Genomic DNA, 24,038 nt, shown 5'->3' on the forward strand with positions numbered 1-24,038 from the left:
CTGAGTGAAGTAGTTTCTCCTCATCTCAGTTTTGAAAGAGCAGCCCCTTTTTCTAAGACTATGCCCCCTAGTTCTAGTTTCACCCATCATCGGGAACATCCTCCCCGCATCCACCCGATCCAAACCCTTCACAACCTTATATGTTTCAATAAGATCGCCTCTCATTCTTCTGAACTCCAATGAGCAGAGTCCCAATCTACTCAACCTCTCCTCATATGTCCATCCCCTCATCCCCGGGATTAACCGAGTGAACCTTCTTTGTACTGACTCGAGAGCAAGTATGTCTTTTCTTAAGTATGGACACCAAAACGGAATGCAGTATTCCAGGTGCGGTCTCACCAATACCTTGTACAACTGAAGCAATACATCCCTATTTTTATATTCTATCCCCCTAGCAATGAAAGCCAACATTCCATTGGCCTTCTTAATCACTTGCTGCACCTGCATACTAACCTTTTGAGTTTCGTGCACCAGGACCCCCAGGTCCCTTTGTACTTCAGTACTTTCCAGTTTCTTGCCATTAAGAGAATAACTTGCTCTACGATTTTTCCTGCCAAAGTGCATAACCTCACACTTTCCAGTATTGTATTCAATCTGCCAAATCTCTGCCCACTTACTTAGCCTGTCTATGACCCCTTGCAGGTTTTTTATGTCCTCCTCACTCACTACATTCTCTCCCATCTTAGTATCATCTGCAAACTTTGATATGTTACACTCGGTCAATTGGTGCCCGGTGTAGACAGCGCTGGTGTCCCATTGGGATTATAGTCCATAGGTGCCGGGTGTAACAAAATTGGTCTGGTGTTTCATTTAATTTATTGTCTATAGGTGCCGTGTGTAACAGCACTGGGCTGGTGTCCCATTGGTTTATTGTCCATATTTGCCGGGTGTCACAGCGCTGGGCTGGTGTCCCTTTGTGTTTGTGGTCCATAGGTGCTGTGTGTAACAGCACGGGGCTGGTGTCCCATTTGGTTTATGAGCCATAGGTACCGGGTGTAACAGCGCTGGTCTGGTGTCCCATTTGTGTTTATGTTCTATAGATACCGGGTGTGGGCAGTGCTGGGCTGGTGTCCCATTGGGTTTATGTTCTATAGATACCGGGTGTGGGCAGAGCTGGGCTGGTGTCCCTTTGGGTTTATGGTTCATGGTTGCAATGTGTAACAGCGCTGGGCTGGTGTCCCATTGGGTTTATGTTCCATAGATACCGGGTGTGAGCAGCGCTGGGCTGGTGTACCATTAGTTTTATGGTTCATGGTTGCAATGTGTAACAGCGCTGGGCTGGTGTCCCATTAGGTTTATGGTACATAGTTGGCAGGTGTGGACTGCGCTGTGCTGGTGTCCCATTGGGTTTATGGTTCGTGGTTGCAATGTGTAACAGCGCTGGGCTGGTGTCCCATTAGGTTTATGGTACATAGTTGGCAGGTGTGGACTGCGCTGTGCTGGTGTCCCATTGGGTTTATGGTTCATGGTTGCAATGTGTAACAGCGCTGGGCTGGTGTCCCATTGGTATTATTGTGGTACATATTTGGCAGGTGTGGATAGAGATGGGCTGGTGTCCCATTGGTTTTATGATCCATATGTGCCGGGATTAACAGTGCTGGGCTGGTGTCTCATTGGGTTTATGATCCATAGGTACCGGGTGTGACAGCGCTGGGCTGGTGTCCCATTGGCCTAGAAATTCACTATGGCCCCGCCAGCTGGCTAGCGCCCAAAAGTTAGCGCTGGGCGGGAAGCCTATAGCGATCATCAGATATTCATTGATAGCGCCCCAATTCGGAAGCGGGCGCTATACCAGGGTGTGCCCGCCTCCGCTTGGTGCGCTGACACTGAATATCAGCGCTCTTGGCGCCGCTGCGCCAGGCGCTGCGCAGCAGCAGGCTGCGGTACTGCAGGCCTCCTCCTTCTCTTAAGGGGGAGCTGCCTGCAACGGTGAGATCGCCGCTGGATAGTGCCGGCAAATGAGCCCGGCACCACGGAGAAGTGCCGGGCTCGCGGAAAGCAGCCGGCAATGCCGCGGGGGGGGGCGGTGGAGGAGGCCGGGGAAGGAGGTGCGGGCAGGCGGCCGCAGCAAAAGCGACCGGCCGCACCTTCCGCTTTAAAGCGCCCCACTATGGCAGCAGGACGGCCCCGTTTTCTGGTCGCTGTTTGCGGCCGCTTCGGAGGAGGCGGCCGCAACTAAATATGGGGATCGGCGCGGTTTCGGGGTGGAACTGGGGCACTGCGCACACCGATGACGTCATCGGTGCCGGCGCAGCGCTAACGGCTACCGCCGCCTATACCGCTGCGCTGAATATCTGTGCAAACTCATTTTTGGCGCAAAATCACCCTTTAGGCGTTAACTGGGCGCAAAGCTGGCAGCGCCTTAATGAATTTCTAGGCCATTGGGTTTATGGTCCATATGTGCCGGGTGTGGACAGCGCTTGGCTGGTGTCCCATTGGGTTTATGTTATATAGATACCAGGTTTGGACAGCGCTGGGCTGGTGTCCCATTGGATTTATCGTCCATAGGTGCCGGGTATACCAGTGCTGAGCTGGTATCCCATTGGTTTAATGGTCCATAGTTGCCGGGTGTAACAGCGCTGGGCTGGTGCCCCATTGGGTTAATGGTGCATTGTTGCCGGGTCAGACACCGCTGGGCTGGTGTCACATTGTGTTTATGGTCCATAGGTGTGTGGTGTAACAGTGCTGGGCTGGTGTTTCATTGGTTTTATGGTCCATAGGTGACAGGTGTAAAAGCGCTGGACTGTTATCCCATTGGGGGAGAAGTTCGGTATCGCCCCATTTGGGGTGCAATTATCGGCCGGGCGCAAAGTTTAGCGCCCGGCGCAAATTAATGCCGCCTACTGCTAAATTGGTCTCTTCACCCCTGGAGGTGATTGCAGCGCTAAATCAGCCGCTGCACGACTCTCTTAAGGCGCTAAGTTGGAGGAGCGAGGCGCTAGCTCAGAGGGCAGGTGCAGCGCAGGTGCTGTCAGTTAGCAATAGCACACAGACACGCTGGCACCGATCAGCTCTTAAAAGGGAGGGTCGATCTTGAATTGTATCTGTACCCTGCGCATCGGAGCCCTGAATCTCGGCCTGAACAGTCCTGTTGCCAAATCCTGAAGCCAAGTACCATGGAGAGGGCCAGGGAGCGAGTGCAGCATTTCAGCGCGGTGGAGTGCAGGCGATCTCTCCTGTACCTGGAGAGTGACAGGAGGCCTCTGCCCAGCGAGCACCGAAAAGCTTGGAGTGAGGTAGCTCACAGAGTGACCTCCAGCAGCATGGTGCCTAGGACCCCTGTGCAATGCAGGAAGAAGTTCAAACAACTCACTCGTGTCATCAGGGTGAATGGCTTTTTCAGAAACCTCTTCATCCCTCCATCTCGACCTCGCTTTATGGCCAAAGGGTCTTGAAAGCCCCAATGCCCAGCACTCCTACAAAACCTATGGCCCTTTCAGGAAACTCACACGCACATTCAGCACTTTGCATAAAGTAAGAGCATGGCTGCATCTTTACTCAGACCCCGTCCTTTTTCTTGCAGGTCAAGCTGGCACATAAAAGGGGACAGCAGCAATAGACCGGGGGTGGCCGGCCTCACCTTCAAGCCCTGACCGATCTGGAGCAGCGAGTCCATCGGATTGTGGCAAGCCGGATGCTTGGCCCCGTCGCCACAGGAGACCCCGACCCCGTTATGGACAGCAATGGTAAGGTCATCACATTTTTGACCTCTCTCCTTCCACTTGTTCCTCACAACAGCATCCATTGACACTTTCGATCCAAATCAGTACATTGCTGCACTCCTGCCTCCCTTGATGCCACCCTGTCCTCACGCTAACACCACTCTTGTACCTCCCTGCTTTCAGATGCTGATTCACCAGGTGAGGAGACGGGCACTCAAGCTGCCACTGGCAGTGAATCTGAAGGCGATGAGGAGGAGGAATCCGGACCATCAGTGCCACCCTCAACTGAGGCAGCCCATAGCCATACTGGGGACACGCCTTCCCTGAAGGGGAGCAGGGGGGAATAGTCTGAGGAGGGTGAAGCTCCAGGACCCAGCGGGCTGCAGCAATGCGAGGGGGTTAGGAAAGCTCGGGGGCAACTTCTCCCCGGAGGGAGAGTATGCCCTCGAGTGCTGCTGCAGTGAGTGCATTAGAGGTGCAGGTCCTCGCTGAAATGAGCGCCCAGGCGGAGCAAAGGCACACTGAGCTCATGGTTGCAGTGGCAAAGATGCCCAAATCCATTGAGTCACTGGCAAGGAGTCTCCAGGACTTCGGTGCACCACAGGCGGCTGCCACACAAATGCTAATTGCTGCAATGCAGTCAGTGGCTGGTCTCATGCAGACGCAGATTGACGCCACGCGAGTACTAACTGCTGCCACTATCACTGGATCGGGCAGGTTTCGCCGGGGCCCTCACCACGCTGCACCAGGCCAGCAATTTGTGCTCCAGCAGATTGCTCTGGATGCTGAAGTGCTGCCAGGTTGGAGTGCCAGTGTGTCGGTCGAGCAGGGAGTTCCTGTCCTCTCTCAGGATGACAGCATTCCTGCTGCGAGCACTGTCACTTCTCCACTGCAGTTGCCACCACCTGTAGGATAGACTGCTGCCACCCATGCAGAGTTGGAGCAGTCAGCAGCCGGGCCCTCCAGGCCCAGAGCTGGTCTAGGCCGTCCCTCAAGGGCATCTGCAGTCACAGTTTCTGACACTCAGCAGCCTCCCCCCAGCCTTGCTGCCACCACTGGGGTCCCATTAAGGAGGAGCTGCAGGGTGGGAAGGGGGCAATTTCGCAAGGGAAGCAGGTCACCCTCGAAGGGCAAGAAGTAGGAGGTGTGGCCAAATGTTGTTCATTGTTTTATTGAAGGCCGAGTATCGTGGTCATATTTTTGTTACTGTTTTGGACATTGGCTCCAGGTTGTCAGAGCCAGTTATGTGATTGACTGCTTTTTTTTTTGTATTTCTTTCTATTACTTTGTCATGCGGGATGGATACACAGTTTGGTAAATAAAGAATTGTCTTTATTCAGAATGTGCATGTTTGCTCTTTGTACTCATTGTTGCCTTGACCATCTTAGGGGTTGTGGCATGGTTCCATTCAGGTTCTTTGAATGGCAGAAGTCATTCCCTCAGGGGAGGCCTAGAAGCGAATTTCTATAAGCCTTTGATGGACGGCCCTTGCACTTTGTGCCTCCCTCCCGTCTTGGTGCTGCTCCTCCTCCTTCTCCTCCTCCTCCTCCTCCTCCTCTGCTGGTGCTCCAAGGCCCGGTGGCATTGGCTGGGTCCTTAGGATTGCCAGGTTATGCAGCATGCAGCACACAACAACGAAGTGGGAGACTCGGTCAGGCGAGTACTGCAGGGCTCCTCCAGAGTGGTCCAGACAGCGGAACCGTTGCTTGAGCACGCCGAATGTGTGCTCAATGATGTTCCTGGTAGCTTGATGGCTCTCGTTGTATCATTTTCTGCAGGGGTACTGGGCAAACGGAGCGGGGTCATCAGCCAGGTGCACAGGGGATTGCCCTTGTCCCTGAGAAGCCAGCCTCCTGGGTGAGCCGGCGCCTCAAAAAGGTCTGCCACAGAAGTGTGGAGCAGGATGAAGGCATCATGGCTGCTGCCTGGAAAGTGGGCATTGACAGCGAGTATCAGCTGTCTGTGGTCACAGACCAACTGGACATTCAAGGAATGGAAGCCCTTTTGTTTGCGGAAATCCTCGGTATTCTCTTGCGGCACCCGCAAAGCCACGTGGGTGCAGTCAATGGCGCCCTGCACCATGGGGAAGCCCGGTATTCTTGCATAGCCCGTGGCACACTATTGCTGCTTGTCCGGGGTCATGGGGAAAGAGATGTACTCTCGTCTCCTTTTAAAGAGGGCATTTGTGACTTGATGGATGCAGCAATGCACCGGCAACTGGGAGATATTGGCACTGTCCCCAGTAACCGATTGAAAGGAGCCAGTGGCATAAAAGTTGAGAGCCACTGTTATCTTCACTGCCACCGACAGAGACGTCCTTCTCCTCAGTTGAGGCTGCAGATCTGGCTGAAGCAGGTGGCAGAGCTCAGTGACCACCTCCTTGCTGAATCGCAGACTTTACAAACACTGCTCCTCAGACATATTGATGTATGAAAACTGTTGGCGAAAAACCCTGGGAGAGTAAGGTCTCCTGTACCGATGCCTGTTGGCCTTCCTCCGTCTGGCCATGATTGCCACTCTCTCTCTGCGTCTCGGTGCCCTCTCAATGTGATGGAGAAGCACAACGTTCCCATCCATTGCAGCCCACATAGTATGTGGGCAATCAAAGTTGTGCCGGTGAAAAAGCAAAGCAACTACAAAGTTATGGTCAGAAGCCAAAGCTACCTCAGACAGCGTTGACACAATGCAGAAATCTCTCTTTCTCCCTTTGTCTCTCTGCAAATCTCTCTCTCTCTCTCAGAACGAGTGGCCCAAATATTGCTACCACATAGAAGACAGGAAGAGCCCCCTTTAAATAGCGCCCACCCAGCCCCACAGCGACTGGGAAGCATTCCAGTCAACCTGTTGTTGGTAGCGACAGGCGGAAAGGAGGGGGGTGCCACTGAATTTCCGGTCCGGGGCACCCCAAGTGCATTGCACTCTGGAATGACATCAAGATCTGCGTGCGCAGGAGAGCGGGCAGTATGGATTAGTGCCGCCGCTAACTGTCCGGTCAATTTTGTGAGAGGCGCAGGTATTGCCACACCCGGGCGCTAGTTGGTTAGCGCCCCACTTATCGCCCTCTTAAGGCACTAATGGGTGGTGCTAACAACTGAATTTCTCCGTCAAAGGTTCTGGCCTAGAAATTCAGTATAGCCACGTTCGGGGCGCTACAGTCGGGCGGCCGCTAAAGTTTGCGCCCGGCGCAAGTTCGCGCCACCTTCACCAATATTCAGTCGCATCGCCCCAAGAGATTGCTACTGCGCTAAAACAGGTGATGCACGACTATCATTAGGCGCTAAGCCGGCGGTCCGGGGCGATACCCCCGAGGGCGGGCGCAGCGCAGGTGCGGCGAGTTGCTGATTGACGGCAGACACTCTGGCGCTGGTCAGCTCTTAAAGGGGCAGGGTGGACTTGTCTGGCTGACATGCCCTGCGCACTGCAGCCCTGAAGCAAGGCCTGACCAATGCTGGTTCATCAGTTCTACGCCCTGGACCATGGGGAAGCCCGCTATTCTTCCAAATCCCATTGCACGCTCTTGCTGCTTGTCCAGGGTCATGGGGAAGGAGATGTACTGACGTCTCCTTCTGAAAAGGGCATTGTTCACCTGTCAGATGCAGCAATGTACCACGAACTGGGAAATGTTGGCAATGTCCCCAGTAGCGGATTGGAAGGAGCCGGTGGCATAGAAGTTGAGAGCCACCGTCACCTTCACTGACACCGACAGAGATGTCCTGCTCCTCAGCTGTGGCTGCAGATCTCTGCGAAGCAGGTGGCAGATCTCAGTGACCACCTCCCTTCTGAATCGCAGCCTCCGAACACACTGCTCCTCAGACATTTTCAGATATGAGAACTGTAAAGTCTGTAGGTATTATGGCGAATTAATACACAGACTACAAGAGTAACTTTAACAGGACTTTACTATTCGAAGGTCAGGGCGAATCTGCCCAATAAATCCTGACACAGCACTTATATACCGGTGTGGTCACCGTCGGTATTACAGTATACAGCAGCCAAGATAAAGTAGTGCCACACCTAAAATAGTTCTCTTAAAGGTGGACGGTTACATACAATAGTTCTCTTAAAGGTAGAACAGTTACATACACTACAAGAACTGCTGGCGGTATACCCTGGGTGGGTAAGGCCTCCTGTGCCGACACCTGTTGGCCCTTCTCCATCTGGCCATGACTGGCACTCTCTCACGGCGTCTATGATCCCTTTGAATGCAATGCAGAAAGCCAACGTTTCCACCAATTGTAGCCCCCATTACAGTATATGTGGTGACTCAAGGCTATGGCACTGAAAGTGAAATCCAAGTGCAAAGCTCTGGCCTGAAGCCAGAAGTACCTGTGCGAGCGCTGAGTCAAAGCAGAAAGCTCTCTGCCTTTGTCTCTCACACAGAAGGATTGGCACAAAATGGCTGTCACTTATAATGCAGGAGGAGCCCCCTTTAAATAGCGCGCCCCGCACCCCGCAGCAGGAACCGTTCCCCTCTACCAGTCGCTGGGGGCGCCAGGCGCAAAGAAGGGCGGCGCCACTGAAGTTCTGGTTTGGGGCGCACAAAGGGCGTTGCATGATGAAATGATGTCAGGATCTGCGCGCGCAGCTGAGCGCGCGCAAAGACTTTGCGCCGACGCTAAATCTCGAGTGAAGTTGGGGAGAGGCGCAGATCGCGCTGCGCCCGGCCGCTAGCCGCCTATCGCCCAACATCTCCTCCCCCTAAGGCGCTACCGGCTGGCGCAAGCAACTGAATTTCTCGGCCTCTGTCTCCATTAGGAACAGAATTCTCAACTCGTCCTCCCACTTTTAAAGGTTTGTGTATCTGAACCCCTTGTAGGTTTTAGAGATATTAACAACACGGCTAAAATGCACTGCCATTAAATAGCTGATATAATGGCCCAGTAATTCCTGTCAAAACGCGTGAGTACAGACGGGGTACTCGCGCGTGTGACCGGAGGAATTGCCGGTTTTCAGCATGCACAGCGCATGCACTGAAAACCGGCATTTCCTGTCCTCTGACCCAAGGGGTTAAGAGGCAGAACGTGTGCTACTGCGCAGGCAGCGCGTGCGCAGTGAAATTCCTTCTTTTCTGAGTTGCCCGATTCTAAAGGCCTCCGTTTTTTACGTGTGGAAAAAGCAGACGTAAGTACTTATTTTTACAGGTAAGTGGGCTTTTAGTACAATTTAGACATTTTTTTTCCACAGGTTTATTATTTTTAAAGAATTTACAGTCAGGTAAGTTTAGTTTTAGACCCTATTTTTTAAAAATTTATTTTTTTCAAAAAATTGATTAATTGTTTAAAACATTTTTTAATAATTATTTATCGTTAATATAATCAGTGGGATGTTTTTTAAAATTTTATTTAAATTTAAGTAGTGTTTTGGCAGCCCATGCTTTTCATGAGTTTGACAGTTCTTACTGTCAAACTCATGAATGACTTTCCCCTCCCCTGATTGGCTGCACAGTGCTCACCTGATCCCAGCCGGTACATCACACTAACTACGCCGCTGGATCAGGTAAGCAGAGCGCGCCGACATCTGAACCGGACCAGTGACAGGAAATGCAAGCAGGCCCGGGCTTCAGATGTCGGCGCGCAGGGTGAGTGCACATCGGGGGCTTGCACGCGCGGGAAGCTCCCGATCCTAATTTCAGGGCCAATGTGTATTATGGGAGAGTGAAGTTTATTCTGAGTTAGAAACTCGAACAGGAGCTTCACTGCAGACAGGTCGCCATGGCAACACTGATAAGACATTCCATTCCACTGAATCCACTGGTTGGAAACTCTAATCAGATCAGGGGAAAGAACAAGGTTTGTCTTTTAGTAACCACAATGTAAGATTAAACCACAGTGAGTAGTAGAATACATTAGATTATAATATGTCATATTTATACCTATAATTATTAAACTATAAGAAACAACATCATTAATTGTAGGCAGGGTAATTTAGCAGTAATGAGAAAATTACTGAAGAAAAGTAACTGCCGGGAACCAAGGAAAGTGTCCGTGTAAATCACAGATTAGAGAAGTTCCAGCTGTCTTTCCCTCACTTCTTGCCAAGACCCAGCAGAGAAAACAAAGAAGCGTCAGGTGCCAGAGATGGATCACTACAGGGTATAAAAGTGAGGGGATCCTGATGTAAGGGGGCAGTCGGGACTGGAGACACCAGAGATCAAGCTCAGGGTGCCCGAGGTTCCATCCAGCGGGCTGACCTCGTGTAAGTTACTGTGGACACGCGGGACTTGCAAGTTTACTCTGATTGATGGATCAATGTAAGGTACGGTAGAGATCAGAGCATCTGCTCATCTTATATTTCTAATAAGGTAGTAAAGTTGCTGAAACTGGGCTTTCGATCCTGCCAATTAATAAGGCAAGGCATGAGTTAGAATCTTCTACACCTAAGTCTCTTTGCTGCTCTACTCCTTTTAAAGGTTTAGCCTTTAGTGTACATTTCATCTCCCTTTGCTTCATCCCAAAATGTATATCCTCACATTTCCCTGCGATAAATGTTCATCTATCATCTACCGCCCCATTTAGTAACCTGCGTGTTCACACAGATGTCACTTAAAGTCCGCTTCACAGTTCCCACGCTGCCTATTTTGGTCTCATCTGGAGATTTTGATCTTGTGCCCCAAGTGTCAGCTGTGGCTCGGTTTGTAGCGCACTCAGCTCTGAATCAAAAGGTTGTGGGTTCTAAATCCCACTCCAGGGACTTGAACACATAAAGCTAGGCTGTCACTCCAGTGCAGTGCTGAGTGAGTGCTGCACTGTCGGTGGTGCCGTCTTTTGGATGAACGTAAAAGATTCTATGGCACTATTTCAAAGAGCAGTGGGGGAGTTATCCCTATTGTCCTGGTCAATATTCAATCCTCAACAAACATAACAAAAACAGATTATCTGGTCGGCGGTAGACCTGGGTGAGGCAGCAGCGGCAGAGGAGCAACTACAAAAGCGGCGGCAGAGCACAGGTAGGCCCCACAGCAGCGGCAGAAATGGGTGAGGCGGCGGTGGCAGATGAGCGACTACAAAGGCAGCGGCAGAGCGCAGGTAGGCCCCACAGCGGCGGCAGACCTAGGTGAGGCGGCGGCGGCAGAGGAGCAACTACAAAAGCGGCGGCCGAGCACAGGTAGGCCCCACAGCAGCGGCAGAAATGGGTGAGGCGGCGGCAGCAGAGGTGCAACTACAAAGGCGGCGGCAGAACGCAAGTAGGCTTACCAATCTCCAATCTCCGAGCTCAGAGGGAGGGAGAGAAGTAAAAAGTAATCGAAGTGTGGCATCACCAGAAACCAGGTAACTGATTGGTTGGTGAGTATTTCTCTCTTTTTTAAACTTAAACTCTGTGGTTTATAGTTTCTAGGGTCTCTGTGGTTTAGCGGGGCCTGTTGGTAAACCAGGGCCCTTAAGTATATCATTTAACTGTAGTGTAATTGGTGGGATTGATTTGTTTAATTTAATTTGAATTAATTAAAGGGTAATTCATGGCAGGACAGCTCGGCCCCGTGGAATGCACCTCCTGCACTATGTGGGAACTCAGGGACACTTCCAGTGTCCCTGACAACCATGTGTGCAGGAAGTGTATCCAGCTGCAGCTACTGGCAGACCGCATTGTGGCGCTGGAGCTGCGATTGGATACATACTGGACAATCTGCGGTGCTGAGGACGTCGTGGATATCATGTTTGATCAGTTGGTCACACCGCAGGTAAAGGTTGCACAGGCAGACAGGGAATGGTTAACCAACAGGCAGAGTAGTCGGCGCAGGCAGGTAGTGCAGGAGGCCCCTGTGGACATCCCCCTCTCAAACAGATATACCACTTTGAATACTGTTGAGGGTGATGGCTTAACAGGGGAAGGCAGCAGCAGCTGACTTCCTGGCAACAGGGGTGGTTCTGCTGCACATGACGGGAGGAAAAAGAGGGGTATTGCTATAGTAATAGGAGATTCTATTGTAAGGGGAAGAGATAGGCGTTTCTGTGGCCGCAAACGAGACTCCAGGATGGTGTGTTGCCTCCCTGGTGCAAGGGTCAAGGATGTCTCAGAGTGGCTGCAGAACATTATGGAAGGGGAGGGTGAACAGCCAGTTGTCGTGGTGCATATAAGTACCAACGATATAGGTAAAAAACGAGATGAGGTCCTAAAAGCTGAATATAGGGAGTTAGGAGGTAAATTAAAAAATAGGACCTCAGAGGTAGTAATCTCAGGATTGCTAATAATGCCACGTGCTAGTCAGAGTAGAAATCGAAGGATATTTAAGATGAATACATGGCTAGAGGAATGGTGCAAGGGGAAGGGATTCAAATTCCTGGGACATTGGAACCGGATCTGGGGGAGGTGGGACCAGTACAAACCGGAAGGTTTGCACCTGGGCAGGGCCGGGACCGATGTCCTAGGGGGAGTGTTTGCTAGTGCTCTGGGGGAGGGTTTAAACTAAAATGGCAGGGGGTTGGGAACCTGAGCAGGGAGACAGAGGAAACGGAAACAAGGATAAAAGCAAAAGATAGGAAGGAGAAAAACAAAAGTGGCAGCCAGAGAAATCAACAGTTTAAATCAAACATGGCCACAGTAAATTATAATTCTAAAAGGTTTAAGAGCGTTAAAAAAACAAGCCTGAAGGCTTTGGGGGAGAAATTCGGTATCGCCCCATTTGGGGTGCAATTATCGGCCGGGCGCAAAGCGCAAATTATCGCCACCTACTGCTAAATTGTCCTCTTTTGCCCCTGGATGTGATTGCAGCGCTAAATCACGCGCTGCACGACTCTCTTAAGGCGCTAAGCCGGAGGAGCGAGATGCTACCTCAGAGGGCGGGTGCAGCGCAGGTGCTGTCAGTTAACGATTGCAGACAGACACGCTGGCGCCGGTCAGCTCTTAAAGGGTCGATCTTGAATTGCAGCCGCACCTTGCGCTTCGGAGCCCTGAATCTCGGCCTGGACAGACCTGTTGCCAAATCCTGAAGCCAAGGACCATGGCGAGGGCCAGAGAGCGAGCGCAGTGCTTCAGCAAGGGGGCCTTGCAGGCTCTGGTTGGCGCGGTGGAGCGCAGGCGATCTCTCCTGCACCCGGAGAGTGGCAGGAGGCCTCTGCCCAGCGAGTACCGAAAAGCTTGGAGGGAGTTGGCTCACAGAGTGACCTCCAGCAGCATGGTGCCTAGGACCCCTGTGCAATGCAGGAAGAAGTTCAACGACCTCACTCGGGTCGTCAGCGTGAGGGCCTTTTTGAGAAAGCTCTTCATCCCTCCATCTCGATCTCACTTTATGGCCAAAGGGTCTTGAAAGCCCTAATGCCCAGCACTCATCCAACACCTATGGCCCTTTCAGAAAAATCACACGCACATTCAGCACTTTGCATACAGTAAGGGCTATTCGACGATGGGAGGCATTTCAGCCAGGAGCATGGCTGCACACAGTAAGGGCTATTCGACCATGGGTGTCATTTCAGCCAGGAGCATGGCTGCACACAGTAAGTGCTATTCGACCAGGAAGGCTTTCCAGCAAAGAGCATGGCTGCACACAGTAAGGGCTATTCAACCAGGGGAGGCATTTCAGCCAAGATCATGGCTGCATCTTTACTCAGACCCCATCCATTTTCTTGCAGGGCAAGCTGGCGCATAATAGGAGGCAGCAGCAATGGACCAGCGGGGGCCGGCCTCACCTTCAGGCCCTGACCAAACTGGAGCAGCGAGCCCACCGGATTATGGCAAGCTGGTTGCTTGGCTCCATCACCACTGGAGATGCAGACCCCGTTATGGACAGCAATGGTAAGGACATCACCTTTTTGACATCTCTCCTTCCACTTGTTCCTCACAACAGCATTCTTTGACACTTTTGATCCAAATCAGTACATCGCTGCACTCATGCCTCCCTTGCTGCCACCCTGTCCTCACGCTAACGCCACTCTTGTACCTCCCTCCTTTTAGATGCTGATTCACCAGGTGAGGAGACCGACCCTCAAGCTGCCACTGGAAGTGAATCTGAAGGCGAGGAGGAAGAGGAAGCCGGACCATCAGCGCAACCCTCTGCCGAGGCAGCCCATGGCATTACTGGGGACACGCCTTCCCTGGAGGTGAGTGGGGGGGAATAGTCTGATGAGGGTGAAGCTCTAGTATCCAGCAGGCTGCAGCAATGCGAGGGGAGTAGCGTAGTTCGGGGACCTTCTCCCCGGAGGGAGAGTATGGCCTCAAGTCCTGCTGCAATTAGTGGATGTTTAGCTGCAGTTGTACAAGGCCTTGGTGAGACCACATATTGAGTATTGTGTGCAGTTTTGGTCGCCTTATCTGAGGAAGGATGTTCTTGCCATGGAAGGAGTGCAGTGAAGATTCACCAGGCTGATACCTGGGATGGCAGGAATGATGTATCAGGAGAGATTGGGTCGATTGGGCTTATACTCATTGGAGTTTAGACGAATGATAGGGGATCTCATTGAAACTTATAAAATTCTGACAGGACTGGACAGACTAGATGCAGCAAGGATGTTCCCGATGGTCGGGGAGTCCAGAACCAGGGGTCACAGTCTAATGATAAGGGATAACCCACTTAACCCAAAACTGCACACAATACTCAATATGTGGTCTCACCAAGGCCTTGTACAACTGCAGCTAAACATCCTTGTCCCTGTACTCAAACCCTCTCACTACGAAGGCCAAAATACCATTTGCCTTCTTAACTGACTGCTGCATCTGCATGCTTACCTTCAGTGACTGGTGCACAAGGACACCCAGGTCTCGTTGCACTTCCCCTTCTCTCAATCTATTGCCATTCAGATAATAATCTGCCTTCCTGTTTTTGCCACCAAAGTGGATAACCTCACATTCATCCACATTATATTGCATCTGCCATTCTTCTGCCCAATCACCCAACCTGTCCAAATCATCCTGGAATTTCTTGGCATCCTTCTCATAGCACACACGCCCACACAGCTTTGTGTCGTCTGCAAATTTGGAGATATTACATCTAGTTCCCTTGTCTAGTTCATTAATATATATTGTGAATAGCTGGGGTCCAAGGACCGATCCCTGCGGTACCCCACTAGTCACTGCCTGCCACTCGGAAAAAGACCCATTTATTCCAACTCTTTGTTTCTGCCTGCCAACCAGTTCTCTATCCAAGTCAGTACCTTGCCCCCAATCCCATGTGCCTTAACTATACACGCTAATCTCTTATGCGGGACCTCATCGAAAGCCTTTTGAAAGCCAAATACACCACATTCACTGGTTCACCCTTATCTATTTTACCAGTTACATCCTCACAAAATTTCAGAAGATTAGTCAAGCACGATTTATCCTTTGTAAATCCATGTTGGCTTTGACCGATCCTGTCACTGTTTTCCAAGTGCACTTTTATAATGGACTCTAGCATTTTCCCCACTACCGATGTCAGGCTTACCGGTCTGTAATTCCCCGTTTTCTCTCTACCACCTTTTTTGAATAGTGGGGTAACATTAGCTACCCTCCAATCCATGGGTACTGTTCCAGATTCCATCGAATGTTGGAAGATGATCAGCAATGCATCTAGTATTTCTAGGGCCACTTCCTTAAGTACCCTAGGGTGAAGATTATCAGGCCCTGGGGATTTATCGGCCTTCCATCCCATCAATTTCCTTAACACCATTTCCCTATGAATACTGATTGCTTTCAGTTCCTCCCTTACATCAGACCCTATGTTCCCCGACGTCTCTGGGAGGTTATTTGTGTCCTCCTTTGTGAAGATAGAACCAAAGTATGTATTTAATTGGTAACCCATTTCTTTGTTCCCCATTATAAATTCCCCTGATTCTGACTGCAAGGGACCTACGCTTGTCTTTACCAATCTTTTTCACTTCACATGTCTCTTTCATGTCCGAATTATCACACTGTTATCACTCTGTACATGGAGTTCTATTTTGTGAATTTAGAACTGAAAACGCCAGAGTCAGCACCTTCAGGGGAGGAGAGTGAGGGGAAGCAGTGAGTGTAGAACAGAACCCAGTCAGAGTCAGCACCTACAGGTGAAGGAGAGGGAGGGGAGCCAGTGAGTGTAGAACTGAACCCAGCCACAGTCAGCACCTTCAGGGGAGGAGACGGAGTGGAAACAGTGAGTGTAGAACTGAACCCAGCCAGAGTCAGCACCTTCAGGAGAGGAGAAGGAGGGGAGCCAGTTAGTGTAGAACTGAATCCAGCCAGATTCAGCACCTTCAGAGGAGGAGAGGGAGGGGAACCAGTGAGTGTAGAACTGAACTCAGCCAGATTCAGCACCTTCAGGGGAGGAGACGGAGTGGAAACAGTGAGTGTAGAACTGAACCCAGCCAGAGTCAGCACCTTCAGGAGAGGAGAAGGAGGGGAACCAATGAGTGTAGAACTGAACTCAGCCAGATTCAGCACCTTCAGGGAAGGAGAGGGAGGGGAACCAGTGAGTGTAGAACTGAACTCAGCCAGATTCAGCACCTTCAGGGAAGGAGAGGGAGGGGAATATCAGTGTGACTGGAAAAATCACCGAGTAACACACCTGAGTGAAAGTGTTCAAGTGCCCTGCCTGTGGAAAGAGCTTTAACCAGTTACACAGTGTAAAAAAATCACACCATTCAAGCGGGGAGAAGCCGTACACGTGTTCTGTTTGGACGAGGCTTCAACCAATTATCCAACCTGGAGAGACACAAGGACACCCGCACCACGGAGAAACCGTGGAAATGTGAGGACTGTGGGAAGGGTCTCAATTATCCATCCCAGCTTGAAACTCACACCGGGAAGAGGCAGATCACCTGCTCCATGTGTGGGAATGTATAGAGCCAGTCCTCCCATCGCTCACACACCAGTATCTTCACAAGGTACAGAAACCATTGAAATTTCCCATAGCTGGAGAGAGATTTAGTCATCGTGCCAATTTGTGACACACCAGCAAGTTTATATGTGACTGCAGGGGTTGGGTTCCGCTGTTATTAATCCTATCCAGTATTTTTTAATATTCTGGACAAACTTCACATAAACCAAATGGTAATGGGATAGGTTCAACCTTGGCATTGAAAGGCCTGACCAGTCATTTATAATGTTTTCATAACTTCCTTGTTTTTGTCTATATATAAACCCAGATTTCGGTCTGCTTTTTAACAGCCTTTTCAACTCGTCCAGTCTCCTTCAAAGATGTGCGTCCATACACCCTCAGGTCTCTCTGTCCCGACAATCCCTTTAAATGGTACCATTTAGATAATACTGTCTCTCCTAATTCTCTCTGCGAAGATGCATCACTTCACGCTGCTCTGCATTCAATTGCATTTGCCATGTGTCTGCCCATTTCACTAGTCTGTCTATGACCTCCTGAATTCTGCTACGATCCTCCTCACATTTTAGTACATTTCCAAGTTGTGTGTCAGCCAGAACCTGTGAAATTATGGCCCCTACACCTAAGTACAGATTATTAATATAGATCAAAAGGAGCAGTGGCCCTAATACCGACCCCTGTGGGACACCAACGTACACGTCCCTCCTGTCTGAAAATAACCGTTCACCACTACTCTCTGCTTCCTGTCTGTGAGCCAAGTCTGTGTCTATTCTGCCACTGCCTCTTTAATCCCCATTTGAATGTTCATAGACACATCAACCGCACTACCTTGATCAACCCTCTCCGTTTATCATTCACATTCTCAATCAGGTGTGTTTGACACGATTTGCCATTAACAAATCCGTGTGTAACCCATGGTCTTCCAAGTGACAACTAATGTTGTCCCGGATTTTGCTCACTCGAACTTTTCCTGCCACCGATGTTAGGCTGACTGGCCTGCAGTTAACGAATAAACCAATCCCCTTTTTTGAACGGGGTGGAATATTTGCAAACATCCATTCTGCTAGCAACTCTCCTGTATCCAACGAAGGTTTCAAAATTGTGGCCAGGGCCTCCGCTATTTCCACCCTTCCTCCCCTCAATAACCTGGGATGCATCTCCGGACCGGGTGACATTTCTACTTTGATCACTGCCAAATTAATCATCTATTTTTATCCTGTACAATTGTTCCATCCTCACCCGTGACATTGGCAGGTTTCTCCTCTTTTGTGATGACATATTGTCTGAAATTAACGTAAGCATTTAATTAATTTACATTATAAGTCAATGAGTGTTTGACAACAAAATATATTCAATTATATAATTGTCTGGTATTATTAATGAATGTGTGTTTCCACTAACAAATATACACACCTCCCTAGTGACTGCACCTAGATGTGCTGGGAGGGATTGCGTGCTACCCTGACCCTGAAAGCTATGCAGCCACGAGTACAACAAAAAAAATAAAGCATTTAATGTCATGAAAGAAAATAGCACAGAATTAATTAAGATTGATTCAATAACAAAAGGCATCCCTGCAGATGAAGGAATAGGGTGTCGGATATCCAAGATTACTGATGACAGTGTTAGGTGCCACAGTAAGTAGTGTAGATGGATTCAAAACTACACGCATGGCTGGAGTGTAAAAAGGATATAAAGGTGACAAAGAAAAATTTCGAGTTGAATATGGCAACAGAAGGGAAGGTCAGTAATTTGTTTTTAGCTGCATTAAGGGAAAAAGTGAAACGATGGATGAAGTGGGGCCACTGGAAGTGTGATCGGGTGAGGGCCTGATAACTGATGCTACATATACATGATAACTGATTCTACACGGGCTGAAAAGGGTCTAATTACGTTTTTTGCATCAATTTTTACGAAAAAGTAGTCAGGTAATTTATTAGATCTGGAAATGGGAACTAGAAGGTGTTTCAGAGGAAATTTGTGACACTATTCACATTACCACCAGCATGGTTGACGAACGTAAGATAAATCAATCTCAGGGGCCGGGGAAGATTCATCCATGGATGCTTGTGGAGATAAGGGGGAAAACTGCAGGAACTCAGACGTAAATCTGGGAGAAATGATTGAATACTGCAGAGGTGCCTTGGGCTGGAGAAAGGCAGATGCTAAAGCTATATTCTAAAAAGGTGGCAAATGTGGCCCAGTAAACCACAGACCAGTGAGTTAGAGTTTCATTGTGGGTAAAGCCATTGACACCCTAATTAAAGATAAGATCATGGAACATCTGGATAGAAATATGAACTTAAAATATAACCAGTATCTGTTCATGACAGGGAGGCGTTGCCAATCTCGTTCACTAGATCTCTGTGAGAGTGTGAAAAAGGAGCTGGACAGGGGCAAAGCAGTCCCGCCCCTTCAACAACCGTCTGCCCCACTTGTGACAGAGACTGTCGGACCCGCATTGGACTCATCAGCCACCTGAGAACTTATTGTTAATGTGGAAGCAAATCATACTCGGTTCCGAGCGACTGCCTAAGAAGTGTGTGAGGTGTACTTGGCTTCACTCAGGCCTTTTATACACTTCCTGTGGAACGTTTGGTACTCAAAAGAAAGATCGTGAGAATCAGTGGGAGTATTTTACAAGGGGTGTGTAATTAGCACACCGAGAGAACCCAGAGAGTGGTGATACGGGGATTGTCATCAGACTAGGGGAATGTTACCAGTGGGGTCACACAGAGAACTTTTTGGACTTCTTTTGCTTAATATCTTTATAATTCATCTGGAACTGGGAGTCACATCGTTTTCAGATGAAACAAAGCTGGTGAAGGTGGCACACTGCAAAGCTGAAGACTATGAGCTACAGGAGGATTTAAATACTGGGTATTGGGCAGACAGGCAACAGATGTCATTCAATGTAGAGAAAGGCAATGTGCGTCACATGGAGACAAGAAATGCAGGAAGGGACTAGAACTTAAATGAAAATAAATTAATCTCCATAGAAAATGAAAGAGATCTGGGAGTCTTATTGACGATAAATTGAAACTATAGCAACAATGAGTAAAGCAAATCAGACGTTCGGTTGTAATAAAAGGTCAATATTGAGCCGAGATAGCGAGGCAATCCTATCCCATTTTATAAATTAATGGTGCAAATGGGCTCAGACTATTGTGTACCGCTCTGGACACCACAGGGTATTGCAGCTATTGAATGGACACGGAAGTGAGTGACCAGAATTACTGGCGGATGGAGGGATTGGATTGTGAGGAGAGATACTGTGCATTGAGCAAGTTCTCACTGGAAAAGAGAATGTCAAGAGGTGATATGTTTGCTGTTTTAAGGATTCTAAATGGACCAGATAATGTCGAGCACGACAAGTTATTTCACCTTGTCCAGGCAGTAGAACCAAAGGACACGGCCTGCGCTTGAAGGGGGTCAATGCAGGCCCAATCTGCTGAAACAGTATTTCAGTGAGTGAGTGGTCAATCTATGGAACAGGCTCCCTAGGGAGATGGTGGAAGCAGTTAGTGTCGATTCACTCAAATGCAAATTAAATAGATATCATTCCTAGTTTAACACTTGGGGACACAGTATGTGAGTAATTAGAGGCATGACATGTGGTAAGTGCAGTGTGCTCGGGAGGAACAGGTGACTGTGGTCCTATGGTTCCTAAAGCTCTCCACCACTGGGGTTTTCCTCGCCTCATGTCTGGGTCTGTTGTAAACTAATCGATAGAGATTGATCGCTGTGATTAGTCAAAAAACTCCATTATCATTGTATCGGGGGTCTACCAGGATGGTAGGAAGTGAACTAGACTGGGGTGCATAAACGAAAGTGAAGATAACATTCTCATTTAATTTGATAACTTTACTATTTGTATGATTTTTATGATTATTGTTTGTGCCCCTTTACAAAGTTCGCTAGCTTAATTTTCTTCTGTTTACTGACAATGGGGGTGATGTCTCAATTGGCCACTGACAATAGCAGAAAGTGACCTGAATGATCGGTTGACTTTATCCTCCAGCAATTCCTCTGTTCCTGTGTTTATGGACACAGGAGTGCAGCTGTGTGACGGGGCCCAGTGAGCGGAGAACAATGCGTGGGGACAGCGCGAGCTTCCATTTCAGAGCGTATCCGACCCTTAAGATCCAAACCATTCCCGGGAGGGATATTGGGTCCCTTCAATAAATAGTTAAACTTGATATCCAATCACAGATCAGAGGTCGGACTCCACATGAATGTACAGATAGCCCCGGGCCCTCGGGCTGGTGGGAATGTACCAGGCCTGAGTCAGCACCGACAATAGAACTGGAAACTAACTGAGAATAGGTTACAACACTGCTTTGTGCGCTGATGCAGTGTTTCTCATACATTCTTAAATTCACATTGGATAAGGATCTTAGAGTGAGTGACTGTGTATCTGGGAGGGGAGGTCGTGTCTGACACGGACAAGAATAGCACAGCATGGAATATTAGTTACAATTCATGCTATACTTTACTACTATTTTCATCATTTAAATAATTTTACAATTAGACTCAGTGGATATTTCACCCCATTCTTTAACTCCTCTCTGAATTTACTCTGGGTCCCTGCATAAATAAATGGGTTGATGCAGGAACTCAAAAACTGGAGCATAATTCCGATTTCCTCCAGAATAAAAGTTGATTCATTGAAATTGGAACCTGAGTTATTATAAGTAACATTCACAATCTGGACAGCGAGGAAAGTTCTCAGTACTAACACATGTAACAGGATGAAATTACCCGAGATGGCGAAGAGTAAAACAATGGACTTTCTCCGGCTCTCCATCTCTGGGTCACTCTGATTCTCTCCATTGCTGTGGGCCCGGAGTCTCCTGCGGGATCTATTGGCCGCTAGAATGTGTCTGACGGTCAGAGCATTGAGCAGCAAAATCAGAATGAATGGGAGACACGGGGTTAACATGATGTGAATCCAGTTAAATGTGATCCATGCAGATGAGGTATAATATATTAATTTTATGCTGCAGAACCAGGGTATTTTGTTAATTGTGTACAAAGGTTCATATGTAAAATATAAGCAGATATTTTTGAAGCAGCTTATGGCACAGACCGTTCCTATAACCACCGTCACCATTTTCTCGGTGCAATATTTTGTTTTCAGCTTCTGGCAACAAATGGCCACAAATCGATCAAAGGTGAAAGCGACTGTTAACCAGACAGCACTGTCTATGATTGCATGGACTAGAGCAACACGGAGACTACAGACCGGAGTGAGGGACAGGAAACTGAATGGGAAAAAAATAACAGCAATCCGGTTTAATATCACAGCGGTGATAATGACCAGGAGATCCGTCCCCGCCATGGACACCAGGTAGTAAGTGACACATCTGGAGAGACCGCACCTTCCTCGGGACAGGATCACAATCACTGCCAAGTTAGCTGTAACAGAGAGAGAGAGAGAAATTGAGAGAGAGGGAAAGAGAGTGAATGAGTTTGAGAGAGAGGGAGAGAGAGTGATTGAGTGTGAGAGAGAGAGGGAGAGAGTGCTAATGTGTGAGAGAGGCAGAAAGAGAGAGAGGGAGAGGGAGAGAGAGTGAATGTGTGTGAGACAGTGAGAGAGCGTGAATGTGTCTGAGAGAGGCAGAGATAATGAATGCATGTGAGAGAGAAGAGGAGAGAGTGAATGTGTGTGAGGGAGAGGTAGAGAGAGTGAATGTGAGTCAGATAGAGGGAGAGAAAGTGAATGTGTGTGAGAGCGAGAACAGGAAAATTACTGGCCCAACTCGCAGCAAAATCATCCATTTGACAGGATCTGTGTGAAATTTACAGCTTTGACAAGTGATCCTGAGTTGGAAACAGATCGCTTCTGTGTTTAAATTAATTCTTCAGGTTAAAATAAGCCAGGCCAATGACAGCAGAATGTAAAATAATATAATGAATCCTAATGGAGAACAAGAGAGCATCGGAAACACCTTGAAACCAAAGCGGGATCATTAAATAGACAAAGAAGTATCATATCAGTAATGCATTAGAAGATATTTTCGAGGGTAAATATGAAACCGACAATGAAAGTGGAAAGCAACAAGAAAATGGGAAAAAGTACATTTTAAATGGATTAGGTTCTGTGGAGGACCCAATACGCCATCACCCGACGAATTACTGTAAAATTATTCACTTTTGGAAGTCACCTTGTGCCAGAAGATTCCAAAACAGCGAGGGGCGGACGGACAAGTTGCATTTTTGTCTTTGCGGAGGGGATGTTGTGAGAATACAGTGAAAACTCCGAGCTCTTCTTCTGATAATCACCTGAGATCTTCGGTGTCCATTGGAACCACTCGAACTGGTAGAGGATGAGGACTCATTCGTTGACAGGCTCATCCTACAATGCAGCACTTGCTCAGTACTGCACAGCACTGTCGGGATAAATGAAAGGGACTGGAAGCGTAGTGGTAATGGTACTGGACTAATAATCCAGAGACCTGGACTAATAATCCAGAGAATGTTCCAATCCCAGCACGGCAGCTGGGGAATTCAAATTCAGTTAATTAAATAAATCTGGAATAGAAAGCTAATATCAGTAAAGGTGACAATAAAATGGCAGGAATTTTGTAATTTCCTTTAGGGAAGGAAATTTGCTGTTATTACCTTGTCTGGCCTATATGTGGCTCGAGACACAAAGCAATGTGATTGACTCTTAACTGCCCCCTGAAATGGCCTAGCAAGCCACTCAGTTGTAAACAAACCGCTACGAAACAAAATAATAAGAATAAAAGCGGTCGCAGCACCTGCTACGGACATGACAATGACAAATCCAGCCCAGTCAACCCTGCAACATCTGGATACTTATGCCAAACTTAGGAGAGCTGTCCCGCAGACTAATCTAACCGAGTCATACTCACAGAATCACACTTTTCAGTCAATATCCCAAACTCCTCATCATTATCCCTGGGTATGTCCTGTCCCACCAGCTGGACAGACCCACCAGGGGTGGCGGCACAGTGTTATGCAGTTGCTAAGGATTGGTTCTGGGAGTCCTCAAGATTGACTTTGGACCCCATGACGTCTCATGGTCATGGATTCAGGTCAAGCATGGGCATGGACACCTCCTGCTGATTACCATCTACCACACTCCGTCAGCTGATGAATCAGTACTCCTCCATGTTAAACACCACTTGGAAGAAGCACTAAGAGTAGCAAAGGTGGGGGACTTCAAAGTCCATCACCAAGAATGGCTCGGTAGCATCACTAATGGCCGAGCTGGCCGAGTCCTGAAGGATATAGCTGCCAGTCTGGGCCTGCGATAGGTGGTGGGAGAAACAACATGAGGGAAATAATTTCTTGACCTCGTCCTCACCAATTTACCTGTCGCAGATGCCACTATCCACGGCAGCATTGGTAGCAGGGACCACTGTACAGTCATTGCGGAAACGAATCCCGCCTTCACACTGAAGACACCCTCCATCGTGTTGCGTGGCACTACCACAGTGCTAAATGGGATAGATTCAGAACAGATCTAGCAGATCAAAACTGGGCATCCATGAGGCACTGTGGGCCATCAGCAGCAGAATTGTATTCCACCACATGGCCTGGCATAATCCTCACTCTACCATTACCATCAAGTCAGGGGACCAACCCTAGTTCAATAAGGAGTGCAGAAGAGCATGCCAGGAACAGCA

This window comes from Somniosus microcephalus, chromosome 4, assembly GCF_052327205.1.
Source record: "Somniosus microcephalus isolate GS21.2 chromosome 4, FLI_Smic_1.0, whole genome shotgun sequence".
Classification (NCBI taxonomy): Eukaryota; Metazoa; Chordata; class Chondrichthyes; order Squaliformes; family Somniosidae; genus Somniosus; species Somniosus microcephalus.